The sequence below is a fragment of the Mixophyes fleayi genome, chromosome 1 (assembly GCF_038048845.1).
Source record: "Mixophyes fleayi isolate aMixFle1 chromosome 1, aMixFle1.hap1, whole genome shotgun sequence".
In the NCBI taxonomy this organism is placed as follows: Eukaryota; Metazoa; Chordata; class Amphibia; order Anura; family Limnodynastidae; genus Mixophyes; species Mixophyes fleayi.
In genome coordinates this window covers 237905620-237931172 of record NC_134402.1, presented here as the reverse complement: position 1 = coordinate 237931172, position 25553 = coordinate 237905620, and the positions used below count along the sequence as shown (strand labels likewise).

At 39.1% G+C, this 25553-nt stretch overlaps 1 long non-coding RNA gene across 1 annotated transcript; it reads left to right on the top strand.

The window, feature by feature from the left end:
* Positions 1 to 9339: 9339 nt before the first annotated feature.
* Positions 9340 to 9780, top strand: LOC142107560 (uncharacterized). The gene is made up of 3 exons (XR_012679975.1): positions 9340 to 9415; positions 9503 to 9583; positions 9673 to 9780. It is a non-coding gene; the product is annotated as an uncharacterized LOC142107560 (long non-coding RNA).
* Positions 9781 to 25553: the final 15773 nt, after the last annotated feature.

Here is a 25553-nt window from a genome sequence, read left to right as displayed (position 1 = left end):
GTTTAGAGCATGCTGAGTTCAAAATAGAGAAAATGGATATAGAAGCTCCATGCTTGTAAAATGGCCGCCACCTAGAAACGTTCAGGTGAAGGAAATGTGGATAGTGAATAATGGCTGTTGGACTTTGACTGAGATAAGTGAAATGAAATGGTAGAGGGATAAATGTAGTAAAGTATGTGAGAATATTTGGAAGGTTAAAATGTATGCTTGATTGTGTGTGTGTCTCTCTCTCTCTCTCTCCAATCCTCCACCTATACACACACACACACACACACACACACCTGGAAGAATAGGTAAAGCTTGACTAACACACTTACACAGACACAATGACTGGTATATTTATATAACAGCCAATAAATGTAATGTATTGCACCAAAATCTATACTTTGTGTAAAATATTGTTACGCTGTTTACTGTTTTATAATATATACATAAGTTTTACAATTATAATGTTAATAATTCAACACGTTTTAAATTAAACTATTTTTTGTGAGTAGTTTTTCTTGAAGATATGAGCATAAGCTATTATATGAATATTGGTCCAGTGGATTTAAGGAAAAATAAGAATTATATTAGGTTAAATCACAATTACCTTTGCGAGGAGTGGGTTGACAGTAATAGTCATATATAACGGTATTAAATGGTCATCCATAGATTATTAGGGAGATTGAAACACCAGAACACCCTAGAAACCCTTTTACAGACACAGTAATTCTAGAAATGCCAACTGTAATCCAGGAACACAATGAGAGACATTGCTACCTTTGAGGCTTTGAGTTGTAGTGAGGTTCTAACCCCTTGACCAATCACCTATGACTGTACTGCTTTCTTTGTAAGTAGTAAACCATTATAAAAAATATAGCAAAAAGGAAAGTCAGAGCACTAAATTAATTGTAGTAAGCATTCAAGTGTTACAGGCAGCAACCATACAATACATAGTATGGTACACAAGTACAGCAACACATAACAAAGTGCTTTAGATGCAAAAACTGGGACAAATTGCTAAAAAAATGTTTAGATAGAAAATTTGTAAACCACAGATATAATGTGAGATGGTTTCACCCACACAGACAGAAGTTTCAAACAGGCAGGATTACACTGGTGATGTTATGTGCCAGACTCAAGTATGTATCCAACCCTGACTCTGTACGCCAGGTATGAAGCCATACAGAGACAGCAGATACTATGCATATATAGTCTCCAAATCCAGGTAATCAATGAGATTGAGTTCCTACCTATGCGCTGCAATCTGTAAAATTGACTAGTAATGAGAGTGAAGAATCCATTGTAATGATTAATATCTCAGGAACTAATCAAACTTTTCTTGTAGATATAGGGCTGGTCAAATCTGTTTTAACCTCTCCCTTAAATTTGTCTGTTTCCTGGAAAACCATTCCTGCTATAGGTGTGACAAGAAAACTGCTTTACTGCTTAACTGCTCTATCAGAAGTTACTATTGGTTCTTTGCACACTAAATATTATTTTATTTTAACTGCAGCAGCTCTTACTTACTTGTTTGGCTGATACTTATTATGTAAGATGGGGTGCATTATTTACTGTAAGTATGGTGTTTTCTTAGACATTCCAGGGAACCATACTCAGGAAGTACAGGACATGTTAGAAATCTCACAAAGCTTAATGATGCACAATTCTGTCATAAATGGGAATCCATCAATGGTAGAAAATATACTCTCTCAAATACCTGGTTCGTTATGGATTACAGGTGAACAGATTACTGGATTAACAATAGGATTAACAAAAGGTTATTTTAATTCATAAGTCAATCACAGCCAGTAGTCCCATCTACCCTGTTAAAAAGAGTGGGGTTAGGGGTTATCGTCTAGTACAGGATTTAAAGGAGATAAACAAAGTAGTTGAAAGCTAATTTCCCATAGTGCCCAATTCAGCTGTCATTTTTATGCAAATTTCTTCAAATTCTATTTATTTTGTCATCATTGACCTCTTTTCCACTTTCTTCTCTGTACCTCTACACCCTGTCAGTACCTCTTTGCCTTCACCTTTTGAGGTGTACAATATACATGGACAAGGCCTCCTGAAGGGTTCATTGACAATCCTAGTATCTTTTCCAAAGCCTTGCATGACTGTTTACAATCCTTTCAACTAAGTAATGAGCTTGTCGTTATACAATATGTAGATAATTTATTGCTGTTTTCTAATTCATTAATGTCATCTTTATATATATTTTTTTTAAAGAAAAGTATAAATTATAATATTGTCACTCATCATATTCCAATTATTATACTACTGAAAATATAATTTAATTTCAATACGCATTTAAAATGTTATCTACTTTATCATAGATTTTTATAACACCGCTTCCAGGTGCGGTCAATTTATCTAAATAGAGTCTCTACCTGCTCCAAATTCCCTCTATTCAAAGTAGGTTCCAACTCATTTGGTATTTCATTAAAGGGATCATTCAAAAGGATCCTTTTTCCATACCAACTTGTGAGTTTAAAGCATGAAAATCAAATCAATAAAACTTTCCCATGCTTCAAAAAATTCACTTACTCTGTTCTCCTTATGCAGAGAGGACTCAAAACAGTCCATTCTGAATGCAAAAAAACTATTTTACATGAAAAATATCTAAGTATGGCGGTTGTTCCTGTGTCCAGATTTGCAAAACATTATTTTTAGCGGCAGCAGAAATAATCAAACGTAGCTTTCTGCTACCCCTTGTTATACGAGAAGACACCATCACAATTCTCAGTACAGCCCATTCAGGTGACAGAGGTACATATTTTAAAAGATACGTTGATGCATATTGATGGACCAGCTGCCAAAACCGCCTAATATAGGAGCACTCCCACATACAATGAAAAAGTTAAGCCTTTGAAGTAAAACATTTCAGACACAAACCCAAATCAGATAAACCCACAAACATACCGGGACAAATAGCCCTTATGGAAGATTTTATAATACATTTCCCTATACATACTCGCGGCTCACGTTTTAGTAGAAAATAAAATTGCTTTAAAAATCATATCCAAAGTCACCTGAGAATCAGTTTAGTAGAACAAGCCCGAACAAGTTTTCATACAATCAAACATTGTTTATAAAAGTTGGCCAGTAATTGCCCCCCCCACCTAACATCGACTACTATATCTAATTCATTAGTCCAATCTTGAGCTGAAAATGTTTAATAGCAAAAGAGACGTAAAGTTGAGCCTGATGCAAAAACGTGATTATAGGGCAACTCAAATGTAGTAATCTGAGCATCTGAGCTATAGTGAGTGGTTTTCTAGCTTGCTGATCCACCAACCATCCAATGTTGAAAATTCCCCTCTTCTGCCATGTATTAAATGGATATATAGCTTTCCCCTCTTGAAAGCCAGGAATTTAAAAATTGTAAATAGAACGAGTAGGTACAATTAAGCTAGTATTCAATTTGGAGAAGTTACAGCCATGCCAGATGAATGTTAAATACTTAGAACACTGTCTCAACCAGGGACTAAGTCACCAGACATGATACAGGCAATACAGGACATAACACAGACACAGAACAACAGCAGATATGTACGTTCCTCGGAATGTGTGGGTATTGTCAAAATGGGACACCAAGGTTCTCTATTCTGGTATTACCATTGCAGGAACAAGTCTTGTCTTCTAAACCTGAGTGTGTCCAATACACTGAAAAAACAGAGCAGGCTTTCCTTGACCTCAAGGATAGTTTTAGAAAATATCCTGCATTGGGTATCCCAGATTATGTGAAACCATTTGAATTGTACTGTACTGAAGCTGTTGGCTGTGCGGCAGGAGTCTTAACACAGAAACATGGAGATGCTAGTAGACTGATTGCATACTACAGTGCCCAATTGGATACTGTTACACAATCACTCCCTATATGTCTAAAAACAGTAGCAGCAACATCTCTTCCTGTCAGCAAGAGTGAGGGCATAGTACTAAGCACAATTTAACAATGTATGCACCTCATGCAGTATCTGCTCTTTAAAATGCAGCCCACACTATGTGTCATCAGCAAGATTTACAAGATGGAAATTAACCCTAATGGCCCCTGCAAATATAACCATTAAAAGATGTAATAAATCCAACAACATACTTGCCATATGTGCACCAAGGTGCACAAATGGAGAAAGTTGAGAATTTGGATGAGGAAAGATAAAGCAGGTATACAAATATGCATGATTGTCTGGAACATGTGAATCAAACTTTTTCTGCGAGACCCTATATATGTGACACCACTTTAGAAAATGTATATTTTACTTCTTACCCTGATGGGAGTTATCATAGATAGACAGAATAAGGATATTTGTGTACTGGATATACTGTTAAAGTGACGTAGTTACAATAGAGGCTGAACCTCTTGGCCCACAAGATTCAGCACAAGTAGCGAACTGGTGGCACTAAGATGGGTATGTGAGTTGGCATAGGGAAAATCAGCCAGTATCTAAACTGATTCTAAATATGCCTCAGAAATTTTAAGACTGCAGCAGGTACACCAGTAGCGCAAGCAGAGCATATACAAAGACTTTTGTCAGCAATACAATTACCTACAGCAATAGCTCTCATTAAATGCAAAGCACACACCTTTAACAAAGATTCTCTTTCCCTAGGTAACAAAAGAGCAGATGAAGCTGCTAAAAGAACAGCAGGTTCATCAATAGAGTTACCAGTGTAAAATGTAATTGTTTTTGGGGCTCTTGGTGCACAAAGATTGATCAAAATGCAATATTTGTGTTTGCCACAGGAGAAGACCACCTGGAGAAAGAAGGGGTGTGGTAAAGAGTCCTCTGGACTATGGAAAGATGGGTATGGTAGGGCAGTAGCTCCCAGAGCATATCTTCCACCTGGCAGAGGCAACACATGGTCTGACTCATCTAGGTAAGGGAGGTATGTGCAAATCATATTGGTAAAACAATATCCATAGTGCCCTCCCACATCCCTCCTACAGATGGTCCTTTCCATACAATACTAATCAATTTTATACAGTTGCTACCCTGCAGATATTTGAAATATGTTTTTGGTTTAGGTTTATCTGTTTTATCATTAGTTAGAGACTTCTCCTGCAGCAACTAACACTGATGTATTCACAGCTAAAAAATAGTGCAATAATTTGTTTGCAAATATGGGATTCACAAAACCATTTAGAGTGATAAGGGTACACACTTTTTAGGAAATGTTTTTCAAGCTATGTGCAAATTGATGGGCATAGACAGTAAAATGCAGACTCCTTATAGACCCCAAGCCAGTGTGAAAGTAAAGATGATTAATGGCACTATCAAGAATAAGTCGAACAAGCTGATGGCTGAAACAAAGTTGGAGTGGACAGAAGCCCTGCCACTAGTGTTACACTTCTAGACCACCTCTTAATGTGTCACCATTTGACAAGTGGAACAATGAAGTGACTGTCAGTTTTCTGATAAAAAATGGGCAAACAGCTGAAACAGCAACAGAAAAGCAACTTCTGTCACCGGATATGCCAGAAACTAACTGTCATGGCATTGAACCTGGAAAATATGTAAAGATAAAAAACTTTTTGCGCTCAGGTGATTCAGTAGATTACTGAAAAGGACCATATCAAGTGTTGATGACCAGCACCACATTTGTAAAAGTAATAGAAAGAGACAGAAAATGTTCAAGATGAGGCTACTGAGGAAAACACAACACCATCACCCGTGAATCTATTTAAGGACACTTGACTTGCTTAAAATCTCAAACAACCATAGTCAGACAGACATTCGTTACAAATATCATAACGGAATATTGATTCTCTTTTTTTTTTCAGTACCTCCTATTTTTGTAAAGACATTTAGTCCAAAGAGATTGTTTCTGGGCATGGGTCTGATGATTATAGATATAGACATTAAAAAGATAGCCCCCTCAAATCAGCCCTACACCTTCTTCAATTCAGGGGTTAAGGAAAGGTCTGCCAAACATAAAGCACAGTCTGAGGGGTTATTTTTTAAAGAGCATTGTATTTGCAAAAACATTCTGGTAGGTTAATTGGCTGCTAACAAATTTACCCTAGTCTGTGTGTGTCCGTCTCTGTCTGTTTGTGTGCGTGTGTGTGTGTGTGTGTTAGGGAATTTAGACTGTAAACCCCAATGGAGCAGGGACTGATATGTGTGAGTTCTCTGTACAGCGATGCGGAATTAGTGGCGCTATATAAATAAATGGTAAAAATAATAATAAAATAATGATTTGCAAATATTGAGAAAATATCATTAATGAGAAATGTATCAAGTGGTGTCAGTCCAATGACACTAATGTTTACAAACAACTCCTGCTGGATAGATAAAATTCTTTAGTGGGAAAGTTACTGAACCAATGTAAACATTGGGTATGTTCTCACATGACCCAGGGACAGGATGATGTAGGCTTAGTCCCCATGCAATTAAATGTCTCTGAAGTCCTTCAATTGTGGGTGAGAAGCCCTACTGATGGGAGATTCAATTCAGCCAATTCAGCCAAATTTAAAACTTTTCCAACATTCAATGGACAAATCTTTAATATGCATTAATATTACAAATACAAAGAAATCTGAGTACTGGGAGATTATATGGCTCAAGCAGACTATAGCCTACTCTGTAAGGGCAGATGGCAAGCCTATCGACACAGATAAAGTCAATAAAATCAATAGTGATTATGTTTTATTGGAAAGGTAATACCAGAAATAATAATCTTGTCACACGAACAAATGACCAACATACATACATCAGCACCACATCCCTACGTACACACAGCATATGAACCGACCCAAGAGAAGTAAGTCACCTGGCGTATAGCCCATAGCCACAAATCTAATAATGGAATCAAAAGGCTATCAGTTCTTGGTAGCTTTGAACATAACTAGGGTTGCCAGAGGAACAATTAATTACAATTACATTCAGGCCTTAGCAAAATAATTTGATAATATTACAGAAATGTACAATGATAGTTTTAGGTACACAAGTCAAGAGCTGCAGGCATACAATAAAGAACTAGTGCAGCACGGATGGTAATCAATTATTTGACAGCTGCCACTGATGGGTATTGTGTCCATTTAGCCACTCAGTTTGGAGCTAAATGTTGTACCTATACAACCAATAACACTGACAATCCCATGGAAATTATTGACCATAAGATTGATGACATCCTGTAATTGAAATGGGATTTTAGAAAATTGCATAATGCCTCTCTGACCAGAGTTGTAGAGAAAGTAGCGGGATTGGTCTCATGGTTGAATCCACTAAATTGGTGAATGGATTTGGTGAATGGGTAAAAGAACTGCTCTCTGCACTAGGAAAGCTCTTGATCCTACTCAATTCTACTAGGTATTCTACTAATCATCTACATGTTCAGTAAATGTGTTCCTCTGGTAATGAAGTGTAGTAAAGGGGTAAAACGAAAGGAGTCTGAACCAGTAAATACTGAAACAGTTTTAAGAAAAGCATAAAACACAGAACTGAACATTCTACAATATGATCCCACTTGGGAAAGGGCATTATGATAATCTATGGATTACTATCAAAGGGTGGTCTGTCAATGTTAAAAATATGAGCAACAATAGATATGAAACAAGGGTCAATTTCTGTATCCAATAATGCTGTTCACAGTTCTTTCTTATTTGTAACTAACATATTGCGACCTGTTAACATTTGCATTTGTTGCTTTGCTAGGATGTTTAATTAAATTATTTTAATATTAGCTGTCAATACAGTAGTAAAGAGTATGATTAGCAAATACATTTGAACACTCCAGTCTAGGAATACCAACTATATCCTAATAACACAAAGAGAGAGTTTGCTACCTATGGGTAGTAGAGTTCTAATGAGGTCCTGACCTCTTCACCAATCACCTTACTGATTTTTTGTGCATACTCTATAGAAATACACTGTGTTCAATGTACTGCAATGTAATCCACTTTGGATTGAAGCTTTATGCTAGTACTAGCTGTATGCCTGCATCTGAATTGGCGGTATTTTTTAAATTACTTTAGTTGCAAATAAATCATCTTGTGCTATGGAGCCACATTTTTGATTTGGACAATCTATTAATGTAACTCTAATAAGTTATAACTCTTCTCTAGAAACAATAGCACAGTTGAAAACTCTCACCTTATGCTGATGAGCAACTGGAAGTCAAACACACTTGAATAATTATGTGTAATCACACACAATAGGTAACAGGATAAATCACTTGACTATTTAATAAATGCAGCTACAGATTTCCATGGCAAATAGCACAACTATATAATGTCAAAATGACTACTCTTCATGAGCTGAATTGTATTCATGCAAAATGGCGGGTGTCAAGCTTACTTCTCTCTGTTCAGCAGCTTTATTTTTCCTGTAATCCTACAACTTCTGACAGGAGTAACAATTTGTTAGCTCAGCAAATATCTATATTGCAAAGTCAAACTGAAGCTGGGTACACACTACAGAATTTTCCACCACCTTTTTATGTGATTGATTTTACATCTGATCGATGGTTCGATCGCTCGGTCCATGGACTGCCTACACACTATCCTTGTTTCAGACGATAAAGGGAAGAGCGGCCGTCCCGGTAGAGACTTTTCACAGCTATGTTGTCGTGAGCAATGATTTTAATTTCGTACACACTGAAGCAACATTTGTGGGGCATGTACCGATATACCAAAGACATTAGCATAAAGGGGCAGAGCTTTCACTATAGTTAACACCCAAAACCACATAAAAAGAGAAGACCACACTGTCTCTTCATTCATTCATTCACTCATTCATATAAAATAGAAGTTTATTACCATACATAAAATTTAGAAAAAACATTTAACTTGTAAAGTGCAATGCAATAATTATTCAATAATAATAAAATCCCTTTGTATGCAATGGTCCTGTACGGGTTAAAGTTATAGCCCAAAATCTCCTTACACAAGGTTATTATACACGAATAGGCATCACCCACAATGCTACATTCTCTGCGGGCATTATCGCGGATTGGTACACAGCAAAAACGAACGCCCATGTCTGAGTGTATAAAATGACAGAGGAGCCTGTCTGGTGCCGAGGAACGTGAGAAGATGGCGGGTGAGGAGAAGGTGTCAGTGAGGGTTGCAGCTATGGAGACGGAGACAAAGTTAGAGATGGTGCTGGAAGGGCCAAAAATTTTTGAAAAAGTTAAAGTGGGGGATGGAGATGCTCAAGAAGAGCAAAGAGCAAAGCCCATGAGCCCAAGAGAGGTGGAGATGATGGTAAAAGTACTGGACCAGTACGACTACGACATTAAAAAAAAGTGAGTAGCATGTGTAGTGTACCTGTTTGGAGGACTTTATCTATTTCATTCTAGTTTCACACAAAGCAATGCAAGAGTGAGAAGGGTTGTTTAGATACCACTGATGCCACTAATGTAACACCTGTTATCAAACAAGAAAAAAATGATGTTGAATACCAAGATATGAAAGAAGTTACACACAAAGGTATTTCAGTGAACATGTATAGACAACTAAATGCTTTGGGCACAATACTGTACCATTATAATAACCAAATTGGCGCCTGTTTTCCAGAATATATGGAGGTTAAGCCCGCTATTATTGAGATTGTGCCAGAGGGGCCACAACATAAACTGACCTCGAGCAGTGTGCAAGGTGAGCAAATGAAAGTAATTCTGCTGTTGGATATAGATTACAGATATATAAGTTTAATGGTAAACATTTTTTATTTCCTTGTTTCGTAGATAAAGAAATCAAAGGGAATATAAATCCAAGCGACATCAAGAAAAAAATTAAAAACCTTGAGAAAAATTTTGTTGAAATGTGTATGCTGTTTGGAACTGTTCTGCCACAAGCCAGTAGCACCTTTAAAGTGTAATACTACTTTTTTCACTTATCATATTCTGCAATAAAAAATGTTGTACTTTTTCCTGCAATAAAACTGTTGCATTAACACTGTGTGGTTTATTCTGGGTATTTTACAAATATTAGTTAATAAAGGTTAATATGACTTTTTATAAGTTTAATAGTTTATAAAGGTATACATTTACAATGGCTATATATGAATAGGTTCCCAATATAAATGCAACACACATGCTTTGCACAAGTGTAATGGTCTGCAACCAGACAGGTGCAATACACATGTATACAAAACAAAACAAAAAGTCAGTGATGTGCGGATACTGCACCACGTGGGACTGGTACAGGCATCATAAATTTACATACAAACGCCCCCAGGTCGAGGAGGTATCGGAGGATTGTCATGGATCGGTCGAAAATGTATACACAGTACACAACGGAAAGGAGATTGGAACAAAAATATTGAACGGTACGACCAACCAAATGAGGCGACAATTGTCCATTTGGGCAGACTTTCGACCTCTTGTCACTACACACACTGACCCGACTTTCAAATGAGCGGTCGTATGTCGGCTGGTTGAGCCGATTATTGGACTAAAACCCTGTAGTGTGTACCCAGTTTGAGTCTCTGAAACCAAACCATGCTCTCTATTGCCCTTGTAAAATATATCTCAGTACAGCACTATCAAAAGGGCATAACACAAATCCACATCTTCAGTATGCACTTTTGTCACCCCTCTTGTGTAGGATTTTTATATTTCGTACTGTTATGGCTGGCATATGTATGGCCATGTGCATATGGTATACAGAAGAATCATCCTTAGTAAAGCATCAAAAACATATAGATTTGTAATGGAAAATGATTAGTCTTTAGCACTATACATAGCTGCTCAGCTGACAAAAAAAACAAATGAAGGAATAGCAAATAAGGAAAATACATAAAATAACAAAATAAGGAATGGCACCTTATATATAAAGCATAATCTCTTGATCAACTATTATATTTATTACCCTGAGCGAATATTTAATTGTAAAGCAAAAATATGAAAGTATACTATCTACATGCTGATCTAGAGATTTTACATCTGTGACAGCTATTTTACACAGACCATAGAACTATGAATTTTGCCCATTAAGTTATTCTTTCATTGGAAATTATGCTTTTATAGAGTGCTTGTTGAGCAGTGATCACAACGGCTGATTCCATCACTGCCAATTATATTCTCTACACGTATGACTCAGTCATTGCTAATATTTATTGATGTTGAAAGCATAAAGTAGGGCAACATGCATCTCCTTTTAAACAAATATAATAAAAAAAAAGTACTATTACACAAAGTACATACTTTAAAATAATATGACAAAATACAATTAACATCCTTTGTTCTTACTGATTTCAAAACAAAATTCTAGCAGGTGTGAGGGCTTTGAAAGTATGGTATTTGAAATCAGCATGTACTTCAAAAGGAAAAAGGAAATGTACAGGGAAGGTTCATTAAGATGAGTAGTATGTAGCAGCTACAGAAAATGTCAGTGAGACTGCATCAAAGTACTTTAGATTATTTATTTCCCAGAAATGTGAGTATTTAGTTGATAAACCTGCAATGCAGTGTTAATCCCAAAAGTAAAGAATTTCATAAAAGTGGAGAAAACAGAAGGTGGAGGTGTTTAAAATAATGGTTATTAACTCCATATTGTCCAAAAGTTGGCAACAGGTGTATCACCATTTAATATCCAAAAAGGGTAGTAAAATGGATGTAACAATGATGGTATATATAACGCAGAATACATTTACCTCTATTTTTTTTTAAAAAACAACTTGTTATTTCAAATAGAATAAAGACATTAAATGGAATGACATGTTTTGTTGTGAAACAATGTAGTAGGAGTTGATAGGAACGGAGAAAAAATAAAAAGGAGAGGAAGGGGTAAATGGGAAGAACATAATTAGGGGAGGAAGGAGTAGAGAACTGCGATTAAACAATAAAATAAAGCAAAATAAAAACAATGAACAAACAAAAAAAATTAAATTTAATAAATTATAAAAAAATGTTTTTGGCTGTTTACCTATGGGAGTGAGTTGTCTAGCATAGAGAAAGGCAAACCCAAGATCCCACATAAGATTAAATGTATCCTATCCTCAAATTGATAATTCAAGATATGAAAGGCCAATTTATTAGAATTTATAAAAAAAATTTGAATTAGCAAACATAAGAGAGCAGATCACATTGACAAATTGAAAGTCACATTAAAAATTCCATGAATATTGAATATTGCATCTCTTTTAAAACAATATATATTTTAGGATACTGCCCACAAATCTGCATGGTCCCCTCTTTTTCCACAGCAACACTTTTAACACCAATTTATGGACATTTTTCTTTAACTATTTACTACCTCCGCTTTTATAAAATATCATCCTCACTAACAGAATATGACTATTTTGGTTAAAGGCACATAATTTATTCTGTGAAAATCCAGCATGTGTCCTTTGCAGGGGCTGTCTGTTGTCAATTAGGGTTCTCTGTAAACTATGTTAATGTTTTGTGCATTAGTCACTGAAGCTTAAATTTAATGAAATGCAGAGTCTATCCAGATAAATGTCCACTGGTGGCAGACATTTTTGCGACGGACCTCATGTCGGCACTTAACCTGCCGATCTGAAAATGTCGGCAGGCTAGATGCCAACACTTACATTATGCAGACAGGTTGACAATGTTGTCAATGTGATTGGCGACATTGACAATGTTGACGGGTCAAAGGGATAGCTGCGGGACCCGTCGGAATTGGTCTTTTAATTGCCAATGTCACCAATCATTACATTGTCTGCCTGTCTGCATAATGTAAGTTTTGACAATTAGAATGCTGACATTTTCATGTCAGCAGGTTAAGTGCCAACATTAGATCCGTTGCAATTATGTACCTTACCCATGTCCAATTGGTCAGGGCATAGATGTAATATTGGTAACTAGGGGTGAGCTCTATGTGTATTTTGTACATGTGGTACCCCTTATCTGTTTTACTTCACTATGTATCAGTTGCATGCTTTGACTGGCTTGAAATCTGATCCATGTACAGTAAAGTTGTCCTTAGATTTTCCCTTAATTTGGATGATGAACCAGTCATTGATAATGTTCTCTTAGGTTTGCTGACATTCACTGGTACTCTTGCTGTGGTATCTTTCTCTATCTTGCTAGACTCCAAGGCTAAAACTCCTATTTTCACCTCTGTTTTGTACTGTTAGCTTTCTAATTAATATTGAGTCCAATAGCCAAGCAATTAATAATTTCTGTCAAATAAGCAGTAAGTTGTTAAAACCCTGTCTGAACGTATTGACTACTGTTTATAAGGTTTTCATGTATTACGAATGGGGATAAATAGGGTTTGTTTTACATACATATAACATTTTGGCAATATCTTTAGAGATATAATGCTATTAAACCACGAGATGTGCTTACATAACCAACTTTGTGGACCCTTTTATGTAGATATGAGAATATGTATACAAATTCACAAAAAAAAGCTTCCATGTTTGTATACAATTGGAAATTTTGGATAAAAGGACATAAAGATAGGTGATTATTGTTGAAAAATGTACTTCTCTGATGTGAACTTAAATAATTTTGCTCTGAACCTTGCAAACGGAAATAATTCTCTTATCTATTTATAAAACTGACATTATATTAAACTAATTCTTGGGCTTCATTTACAGTTCATGTAAGTCCAACTTTGAAACGTAAAATTTTGCAAAAGGGCATAGCACAAATCTACATCTTCAGGATGCACTTTTGTCACCCCTCTTGTGTAGAATTTCCATATTTCGTACTGTTCTGGCTGGCATATGTTACGTTTGTTTTACAGTAAAACAACATTGAATATTGAATGAAACATAAGGTACATTTCTGGCCCCCTAGACCTGAAAAGGTGGATTGGGGCGTGCAAATACAATTGACTTAAAGGTTGTTCTGATACTGAGTAAGCCACCACTCCTGATACAGCTCTCAAGCCACATAACAAATGTTGCTGCCCGACTACTAGTGTCAACATAAGGATGAAGACAATCAGCCTGTTTCTCTACTGGTGTAAAAAAAATAATAATATATATTTTACCTTGACAAGCCTGATGTAGAATTCTCAATGTCTTAAAGATATGACATAAGAGTGATTGAAAGTTAGTATGGGGGGAGGGAAAGAGATGTGTACATAGGGCACTCAAGGACCAAAGTAAAATATATTATATATTTATTGATATGCAGTAAAATAAGAATAATAATTTATATATTTTGAACAACATTAGCGAATTGTTAAAACATGAGTTTGATATGAAGAACCAATAAATGACTGTTAAAATTGGCAGATAAATACTGCTAGACGCGCCGTGGGCTCTCGTTTAAATCAGTAAATACCTGTCAACTAGTTTTATTACTGTAAACAGAAAGTTAAGGATCAATGTCGTCAAAGTTGATGATTGGATCCTAGCAATATAAATAACCGGGAAATATTAACTACCACAATCCGAGTGGGGTATATTATAATAGTAGTTTCCCCTTCTCTACATAGCAAGGTAGCAATGTTGTTGATTTTTCCAGTAAATCTGTTTATGCCAACACTTATATGTTTTAGCCAGTAAGGGGAATATAGTACCAGATATGATATCCCTCAACCCTGATAAATAGCCTGGGTATCTTTGTTGCTCGGACTCAATCCTCCTTAAAAGTGTCAGTTAATATGCGATCAGTAGTATTCTCCTAATAAGGGTTTAGTCTGTCTATAATAGATTATTGTCGTTCGGAAAAATAACTACTTTAGAATAACTGATTTTATCTGCATGTTAGGCATAAAATCGGAGACAGTCTGTGACGTGTATAGAAGCCAACGCGCGTTTTGCTAAACTAAGCTTTCTCAAGGCAACCAGATACAGCCTTCCTATTAACTATTTAAAGCGGACAGCCCGCCCATCAGTGACCTCATCCCTAATAATGTTATTAGTGACGAAAATGAAAATTCTTTGGTTGATGTAACTTTACACCAATAAAAACGGGATAATTTTCTCTTTAGTGTTCAATTCAAATGACAGGTAAAAGTGTATTATGTCACATAATTGATCTATCTATTTATTAGTAAAATAGATAATAATGTAGTCCAGGTAAGTAGATCCAAAGGACCACATCACCTTTAAAATTGTCAGGAGCCACGGCGGTACAACGTATCCTGGCGTGCGGTAGCAGCCGAGCATGTGCATTAGTTACAATACACTGTTATCTTTGTGGCATAGAGTAGAAGAGTGTAGGGACATCCTCCTACTCCAAGGGGAGCTCTCGTATGATTCTAATCTGTCATTTATATTTTCAAATATGTTCCTGGTTTGTGATATGACTTATGCTAGTTCTAAACTAAATAATTAATTAGCAGCCTCCTGAGGCTGATTGTCAGCCCTGTTCTCCTCCTTTCTGATTTGTCCATCAAAGTATATAAGGCAGTGAGGACTTGGCCTTACTGCCGGTTATAGTCACTACTTGCTAGCATACTTCTCCTGCTGTTGTTGTACTTGCTGTCTTCTGTGTTACCGTTGCTGACCCCTGGCCTGGATTTTGACATTGCTGATTTGCCTGTGACCCTGACCCCTTGCTTGGATTTTGACCCTGCTGATTCGCCTGTGACCCTGACCCCTGGCTTGAATACTGACTTTGCTGATTTGCTTGTGACCCTGAAACCTTTACCTGGATACCTGATTCCTCCTCTTTGTAATACCTGCACTACGATCTCAGGTTATCAGCTCCTACTACTAGAGAACAAGACCTGGGGGCATCTGAGTACCTGTGAGCATGCCTAGCTCTACGGGAAAGGCGGCTGCTATAAACGAAGACCTCTGAAGCGGTTCTAGCAGTTGATACCTGGGGCGTGAGCCTTAACAAAAATACTTGTGTATCAGTTATTTGGCCAATGGATCCAAATAGGAAGATGTCCATCATTGCAATTTATACAGGAATGACCATAATGCTGCACTTTTTCATGAATGCCACAAGAGAAAAAATCCACAGGCAATAGGGTGGCATATATTCAGCTCAGGAAATGCATCTACCCTAATATTGGTTACTGAAATATAAGAATACATAAATTTGCCTATATCCCAAATTGTGTACTATAGTAGGAAGATCTATAACATACCTATCTAATAGTGGAAACAATATTATAATCATACAATTAATCTTCTGATGGAATAGAAATATTGGTATAGTGAAACAAGAGGGGAGCACACTCGATTGTAATTATCCATGGATTAGTTATTAAATAGATCAATATCCATGCATGTCTTATCACGGTCTGTGATAGAGGTGTAGCATGGTCCAATCATCGTGTCCAATATATAACCACCACATGAATATATCAGATAAAAATGGTGAAATTTGAAAAAGAAAAGAATATAGTCAATGAGTGAGTGGTTCCTACCCAAAATAAAGACATATTAAGGAAACCATATAGAGATCCACTGCCAAATATAATATCATATGGCATAAATGATTAAAGTGCTGATTGAAAATTAATTAGAAGCCCCACTATGGGGGGATAGTGAAGAGAATAAAATATATATATTTATATATCCTGTAAGGATATGCGTGTCACATTGTCAATAAGGATGACAAACACTAATGCCCAGAAAGATAGCAACTCATGTGTGATTTATCTTCCAAAATAAAATATAGGAAACCAAAGTACCCAAATTGTGTGTGATTCTAAAATTAAGTGCACTGTGGTCCTGTTATAAAAGGATTTAATCCCTATACAGGAACAATATTGGGACAGTGTTCTTGATCAGTCATCATACTAATCATAGATAGATCATAAAGTTATTATAATTAGTGAGGCCTCGTGGTGCCAAACTGTCCATAAGAAAACTCCTTTTTGATTCTCTTTTCAAAAGCTCTTTATTAAGGTCTTCCCCTCTAAGGCCTAGTTTGATTTGTTCCATAGCAAAGGCTTGGAGATCATGTGGGTTGCCCTCATGGCACTTCAAAAAGTGTCTAGCCACTGTAGTCAGTAGTTTAAAATTGTCTGCATCCCTTTTGGCACGTTTGATGTTTCCCACATGTTCTAAAATCCTTCTCTTTAGCGGTCTGCTTGTCATGCCCACATAGTGTAGGCCATATGGGCAGGTCAGGCAGTAAATGACATTCGGAGAGTTACAGTTCAAAAAGCCATCTGTCTTCCATGTTTTATGGCAACGGTGCTTATATTCTTTAGTTTGGGCCATAAATTGACATGCCTGGCAATTGCCACTTCTGTAGAAACACACTGGTCTCTCTGAAGCTACAATGTTGGGGGCTAAGTTGCTATGCACAATGCAGTCTCTAAGATTTCTAGATCTATGCCATGTCATGGATACCCTGTCCCCCAAAACAAAGTCAAGATTATCACCAGATTTAAGCACTTCCCTAGATATTAGTGCGTGTCTGTTGTTTCCATCTCAAAGCTGTATTGTATCTTTGAGATGATGCGAGTAATGGTAGGGGGGGTCTGAGACTTCCAATTTTGTGCTATTGCTGCTCTAGCAGCAATCAAAATGTGTCCCAATACATAGTGATCGTGCTTTGGAATAGAAGTCGGGTAGATGTGAAGGAGAGCTAAAGCTGGGTCTGGAGCAACAGGAGTCTTCAAAACTGAAGAAATCAAAGCAAATACCTCGCTCCACAGCGGCTGTATCACTGGACATAACCAGAATACATGGAAGATATCTGCTATTTGGGCACATTGACGCCAGCACAATTTTGATTGGCTTGGCCAGAACCTGTGTAGCCGTTCCGGGGTAAGGTATAGCCTGTTGAGAAGTTTAACCTGCATCTCGGTATGGTTAATGCAATTAGACATACGGTGGGACGTTACATAGATTCTCTCCTATTGTCGCTCAGTGAGCACTAACTGCACATCCGTCTCCCACTGGGTTTGTGTAGGTGTTTTAGTTGGGGGGATCAGGGAGTAAATGTAGTGGTACAAGAATGTTATTCCGCCTCTCCCACTACCCTTCGTCAATCTATCAATGACATGTGTTGGGAGTGAAATAAGGGAGTGGGGGGTCCTAGAGACAGTTCTGACCCAGTGTCTGATTTGCAAGTACCTATATGTCTCTGAGGATGGCAAACTATAACGAGCTTGGAGCTGTGGAAAGGGAAGAAAGATGTCTTGGGCAAATAAATCCGACATGGAGGTAATCCATCTAGCTTTCCAAACAGCAAGATTTAGGTCTGGGATAAGCTGAGCCACTGCCTGTAGGGAGAGATTACGAGATGGGAGAACAAAGTTTGGATGCAGCCCTATAGTTCTATCCCACACCTGCATGGCATCCGAAATGGACCGTAGCCTGCATACAACAGATGGATGGACCGGCCTACGTGTCCAAAGGAGGTCCAGCAGCGGGTAGCTGGGACACAAGGCTCTCTCCAAGTCCACCCATGGCTTAGAGGTGGGGGGAGCGCCCAGTCCCGCAGATGGCTCAATATACAAGCCTCTTGATAACTAAATAGGTTAGGAAGCATCAGCCCCCCATGTTGTTTAGATAGGGCCATGCGTTTATGGGAGAGGAGGGGGCGTTTCTGCCGCCACACATAGGACATCATTAACATATGGAAGCGGGCCATCAATCGCCTGGGTAGCATATAGGGAATAACACGAAAAATATACATCAGTTTGGGTAATAACATCATTTTAAAAACAGCTATGCGACCCAGCCAGAAGACCTCGAAGTTAAGCCAATTCTTAGCTAGGGAGGAAAGATGCAAAAAAATTGGAGTGAAGTTAGTTTCAAATACTGTAGACAGGGTAGGGGGAATGTAGATGCCCAAATACGGCAGAGAATCCTTTACCCAGGAAAACGGAAATTTCTTTTGCAAAGACGATAATGAGGATTGCGGTATATTAATAGGTAAGGCTTCAGATTTAGTCATATTTAATTTATATAGTGAAGCTGAGCTGTAGTCATCTAGGATACGCTTCAGGGCTGGCAACGAGGTCTCCGGGCTGGTGACAAATAGAAATACGTCATCTGCAAATAGACATAGCTTATGTGTATAGGAGTGAAATGTGATGCCTGGGAAACGAGAGGCATGTCTGATAGTGTGTGCTAAAGGCTCTATGGCCATAACAAGGGGGAAAGGGGACATCCCTGTCTTGTTCCATTAGTGATAGGAAAGGGAGGGGATAGGAAACCGTTACTAAATACTCTTGCAGAAGGGCCTTGATACAAAGCTAATATGGTTTGTAAGATGTTACCCTGAAACCCAAATTTGAGTAAAACTTCTTTCATATAGAGCCAGTGGAGCCTGTCGAACGTCTTCTCTGCATCCAGAGAAAGCATTACTAACTCTGCTCCAGTCCCAGATAGAAGGTCCACCACATCTAGAATGCGTCGCGTATTATCTGTCGCCTGGCGACCCAATATGAAGCCCACCTGGTCCGGGTGGATTAACTGAGGTAAGAGAGGATTCAGGCAATCAGCTATTAACCTAGCATAGATCTCTAGATCAGTATTAAGTAGTGCTATAGGTCTATAATTCTTGCAATCGGAATGATCCTTTCCGGGTTTAGGGATTGTTATAATTTGCGCTTCTAACATCTCAGCCGGGAAGTTGCCTCCCATCAAAATATTATTATATAGATTGGTAAGGAGCGGGGCCAGCTCCAACCGAAATGTGGAGTAAAATGCATTAACGAAGCCATCCGGACCAGGGGCTTTGTCTCTAGGGAGGGACTTGATGACCTCTTCAATGTCTCGCTGAGACCAGGGGAGATTGATTTGCTTCAGACTTTCAGGATCTAACGAGGGGAGATTAAGTTGGTGAAGGAAGGTAGAGATAGACAGTTCTGATGGCTGCACTGTGTCCTTGTCATCCCGTAGGTTGTATAGTCTGGCATAATATTTAGCGAATTGGTTTGCTATGTCAGCGGGATTGTGGATCTTGTTACCCCTAAAGTCATGTAGGGTTTTTATTCGGTTCCTAGCTTGCTTCCCTCTGAGTTTACGGGCCAGAAGCCGACTGGCTCTATTACCTGAAGAGTAGAATTTCTGGCGCAATTTAGTAAGGGCTGATTTCATGCGAGATATAAAAAGTGTATTAAGCTGTTTCCTAATGCTGTTTATCTCTTTTTGGCGGGCTTTAGAAGGGCGTGACTGGTTTTGTGATTCTAGAGTGGTTAGAGTAGATTCAAGTGTATGCTGTCCAAAAAGGTATTGCTTTTTCAAGCGTGCGCCAATTTGAATAGCTGAGCCACGTAAAACTGCTTTCAGTGCACACCAGTGGGTGGAGACCTGGATATATTGCGATGGTGTTTCTGACAAGCCAAGCTTGGCCTCCAGAGAGGTGAGTAGGTAGGTCGGCATCCGCCACGGTCTCGGGGGGATTTTAGTGAGGTTTAAGTTCCAGGTCCATTCTATCGGGGCATGGTCTGACCATGTGATAGGAAGGATATTCACTGTGTTAGTGTGCTGTAATGTCCATTTGTCTGTCAACACCATGTCTATCCTAGAGTATGTGTTATGCACACTAGAATGTTAAGTATAATCCCGTACATTTGGAGATTGGACCCGCCAGACATCATAGAGATCGTATTCCGCTAACAGTTTACGAAATGCTGTTGAAGGACCTATGGTTGAGTCAGGCCCCACCGATCTTAGTGGTCTGGATTTATCAATTTTGGGGTCTAGAGTCAGATTGAATTCTCCCATCAGGACCAAATGGCCTCTACGTACTTTCTGGATCTCCTCGCATAGTGACTTAAGGAAAGGAATCTGACGGGAGTTTGGGGCGTATAGGGAGACTAAAGTCACCTGTTTATCCTCTAGCAATCCAACCAGGATTATAAATCGACCAGATTTATCTTCTATTTTTAGCTGCAAGTCAAAGCATACATGAGCACTGAACAACACGGCTACTCCGTTTCTTTTAAATGGGCCATTGGCAAAATATCCAGAAGGGTATCTTGGGTCTCTAAATTGGGGGGGGGGGGCATTGGACGAGAAATGTGTTTCTTGCAGGGCTATAACATCTGCCTTACGTTTATGAAATGTAGTGAGTGCCAATCGGCGTTTATTAGGGGAGTTAAGTCCCTTAACATTCAAGGAGTAAAACCGAACCATAGTTTATGGGACCTGAAAGGGAAAGGATATCAGAAGTGCGCCTGCTTCATTTTTATAATGTGTAGTGCAAGAGATCCTGGGGGAAGGGGAACCAGGGTGGAAAAGTGCAAAAGGAAAAAAGAAAAAGGAGACTAAACTAACCCGTAGGACGGGGTCAGAGCATTTGCCACAGAGGAAAGCATGTGGCAAAGTAGGTACCATGTGGGGAGGTGGTGGAACAAGGTTATGGTCCCACCCATGTAACACTCAGGGAAGGATATTCAAGAAAGACAAGCAACAATATAACAACTGTACAATATCAAACTTAAACCTCTAATATTATATGAAAAGAGACATATCTTACAACCGTATAATACAGGCATTGCAAAGGAGGGATGTATTTCCCGGCGGGGGAGCTAAGCCCACCCACCTCAGCGTCCCAATCCTCTCATGAGTCCAGCGTAACCTTCGGTAGACCTGACAAATTTTGAACATTAAGCATCAAGATACTTGAAGCAAACCACAACAGTGTAAACAGGAGATACTAAATGTTAGGAAGAGAGAAAAAAAAAACGATTATAATTATACTTATCAAGCCAGAGGAAGAAGTTGTATAACTTTACGTGTTATTCGAAACAAAGATCCTCAGTCATTAGTAACACGGGTCCAATCTGATTGAAGCGGGGTCCTGCTAGGTGCGGTTCCTGATGGAAGAGGTATATGCCATTCCTCCAGGAGTTTGGTGCCAGCTTCAAGGGACGAGATGACATACGAGGACTCCTCATGGCTCACCAGGAGCTTGACCGGGAAGCCCCAACGATAGGAGATGTCGTTTGCTCGCAGGGCTGTCGTTATTAGATGAAGAGCTCTTCTTTGGTTGATGGTGGTAAGTGACAGGTCTTGAAAGAGCTGAAGATCTCCCAGGGATGACACATTGGACGGGTCTCGGGCCGCTCAGAGTATAGCTTCCTTAATATGGAAGAAATGCACCCTGAGGAGAGTATCTCTTGGTAGATTCCCCGGCACAGATCGAGGCCGTGGAAGACGATGGATGCGGTCAATGAGAAAGTCCCTATCGTCAGTCACCGAAACCAACTTCTTGAACAAAGAGACAGCATAGTCCTGTAGATCGGCATTGGAAACAGATTCTGGGATGCCCCTAATCTTAATGTTGTTTCTGCAGGAGCTGTCCTCCTGATCCGCCATTTTACCTCTCAAAAAAGCAACCTCATTCTGCAGGGATTGGTGTGAGGAGGAAATGTCATTGTTGAACGCAACCACCTCCCCCATCTTTGTCACAAGGTAGTCTGTACGGTCTCCAACTTCGGCAATCTCTGCTTTCAAACCCCCGATTGCCGCTCTCATTTCAGAAGTCAGGTCAGCTCGAAGAGCCGTTAACATCTGGTGTAGAGTAGACTGCAGGACACGTGCCGTCAATGGAGCATCGAGTGCAGCATCGGTTCCTAGATCAGAGACAGGAGGGCGCAGAGGGGACATCTCCGATTCCCTGACCTGGGCCGCTGTAGGGGAAACTCTGGAGGTAGAAGGTGAGCTTGTTGCCGACTTAGGTATTGGTTGAAATTTAAGTGGAGGAACCAAAATGATAGGCTTGATCTTTTTAGGAGCCATAACGAGTTGACAAGGAGGCTGACAGGTGACTGAGGCCAGCGAGATTAAGGGATGAAGGCTGCTTGACGGTTAATTTCTCAGAGTGTTACACTGGATGGGCCTCCTTACATGTTCAGAAGATTTCCATTATTATTCCGGGGAAATACCCGTACAGTATGAGAGATAATTACTTGTTTTCAATCGTGTGATGACAGGGGTGCCAGCAACCTGTGGTGCTAGATATTATGCCAAACTCTGTAGCTGCAGTATTGTGTTTAGCCAGCAGGTGGCAGCAACAGTCCAGTAATCAATTGAGTGCCGGTTTTAAGGAACAAAACACAGAGTACAAAGTAGTACACCTACTGTAGCAATGTGAGATCCCTGCTGTGTCACCCAGAGAACATTCGGTGTGGTTTGATGTGCTCTCTGCCATCCACACGCTGCCCGCAACCACTCAACAGCCCCCGCTGTGCTTTGCTTCTCCTAGCACTGCCTTTTTGCATATTTTTTTTTTTTTTTTAGGCCACGCCCCCACCAGAAGTGACTCGCCGAGCTCCACCACCTGCACTCGAGGCCGGGGATCGAAACCGGAAGTAGGCCTCCGTGACTCCGGGAGTGAGCCAGGCTTTTATCCCAGCATCTGGGTCGGCTGGGGGCACAGGACCGCCGCGATCCCGAGGCAGAGCCCCGTCGGGAGCCCGCTCAGGAGGATGCAGCCTCCAGCTGGAGAGTGATGTAGTGGCTGGGGAGTCCAAACAGGAGAGAGGAGCGCCCGGAGTTGTGCCAACATGTCCGGGGGGTAAGCTGCCCTGACTTATGGTGTCTAGGGTCCCGCTCAAGGGGAATAGAGAGCAATAGGGGAGATTTAGGGGCCGACAGAGGAGAGTTGGTAAAATCTGTGTCCTCACATTATGGCGTCCAAACCACGCCCCAAGATGCTTATTTTTAAGAAGAAACTGGGAGATAGAAGTGAAGTTAAGATGGATTTTCATTTTAACTTAAGAAATTCTTCACTTACGCAGTGGATTTTGCTTCTCATCTCCCTTTTCTGAGCATGCACAGAGTGGATTTGCTTAAGATGAGCAAAAAACGGCAGATAAGATCACTAATGAATCAGGCCCACTGTTCTTTGTTTTCGGAGGTGGGTAAATAAGAGTCTCTCTGTTTCTTTTACTTGCAGAGATTTCGGCCTTTCGGATAATACGTTTACTATAGCCCCTACTTTTCAGCCTATCTTTTAGCTCATTAGTTCTTTGAGCAAAAACATGCTCATCAGAGCAATTCTGTTTCGTCCAAAGTAATTCTCCTTTAGGTATGCCCCGGATTACAGTCGGAAAATGTGAGCTGGTAGATTGCAGCACGTTATTAGTAGCTGTTTTCTTACGGTAAAAATCTATGCTCAGACGGCCTCCTTGTGTTTTATGGATCATCAGGTTCAGAAAATTAATCCTACTGTCATGAATCTCAGAGATCAATTTCAAATTAAGATCATTGGTGTTGAGAATTCTGGTAAATTCATGGAAGAGAGTTTCCTCCCCCTCCCAAAGGATGAATATATCATCTATAAATCTGAGCCACATGTAAATATTGGTTTTAGTGAAGACTCTCCCTCTCCCACCATCCCAGGAAAATATTGGCATATGTGGGCGCACATACACTACCCATAGCGGTTCCTCTAATCTGTAGGTAAAACTTTTCCTCAAAGACAAAGTAATTTTTCGATAGTACAAACTTCAATAGTCTTATGATGAAATCACCCTTGTCCCAAATTGAGGAAATATTTCACCGTATGTAAGCCTTGTTGGTGTATTATATTTGAATAGAGGGATTCCACATCAAAGGATGCTAGTTTGGTTGTTTCATTGATCGAGATATTATCAAATTTTGCTAGTATATCAGACATGACTCTAACATATGAATCAAGGCTGATAACGTGGTGGTGCAGATGTCTATAAGAGTGAGTAGTGTTTTAGGACAAAAAAGTTTTAAGTAAAGGGGGCCACATGTGATAGTAGGCAGGAAGTTTTACTTTTGCCAGTATATGCATTCCATCTTGGACTGAATTCCCACAAATGGTTGAATAAAGCACACTAAGGCACTTCCTAAAAGCTGAAACTGGGTGCAAACCTATTTTTGCGCCAGACTGTCAAATAGGTGTCTTAACTTAAAATGAAAGCATGTCCAAATAGTTTTCAGTTGTGTGCCTTACAGGGAAGGTGCGCACCACTTACATCATTTATCAGACTACACAGATTTTCACACACTACAGCAAGATAAATTATTAGCCGCTTGACCAGTTATGTGTCTCCAGTCTTTGGTGTGTGCTCAGTGCTAGCCAAAAGTTAATCCCAAAAGAAGACCTATACACTGAAATTGGATCAACATATCAGTCGACGCGTCACACATTTTTTCAGGCATTAGACTAGTCAGGCGGTGAAACCGCTAGTCTGTTTTATCAGCTTATATATCTTTTTGCATTTTTAATATATTTTGCATCCCGGTGGTTTTCATGACTGGCATGAGTATGGCTGTTTTCTTTTGTGATTTTTCCCTCTAGGTATCATGATTGGGTTTTTTCTGCCTACATGTACGATACACACTAACAAATATATAACATATTTTAAAGTTATTCTTAACTGAATATATAGTTCCTTTTTATGAATTCAGCAAGTCCAAGATTAAATGGAACAATTTAAATCATCTACAATTGCTGGCATTTGGTAAAGAAAAAAACACACATTATATCCACAGGATGAATAATTTTCTAACAATAAAATTGTCACATCTCTTATGATAGTACTAATGTACTTTGTTTTGAAATCATGTAGCGCAACTATATTGATATTGCTTCAGTAAGTTTGTTCTCAGTTTAAAACCTGCAAATTATGTATTTTAGTCAATGAGCAACAATTACCTAAAACTGTGGGGTTGTTAGAATGAAATAAGAGTTGTGAAAAAGTAAAAAATGTTTTACGGTGCTCAGCTTGACAACACTTGATGGAACTTGTTTCTTTTCTCACCAATTTGCTTCACTGCTGTGAGTCCTGATAT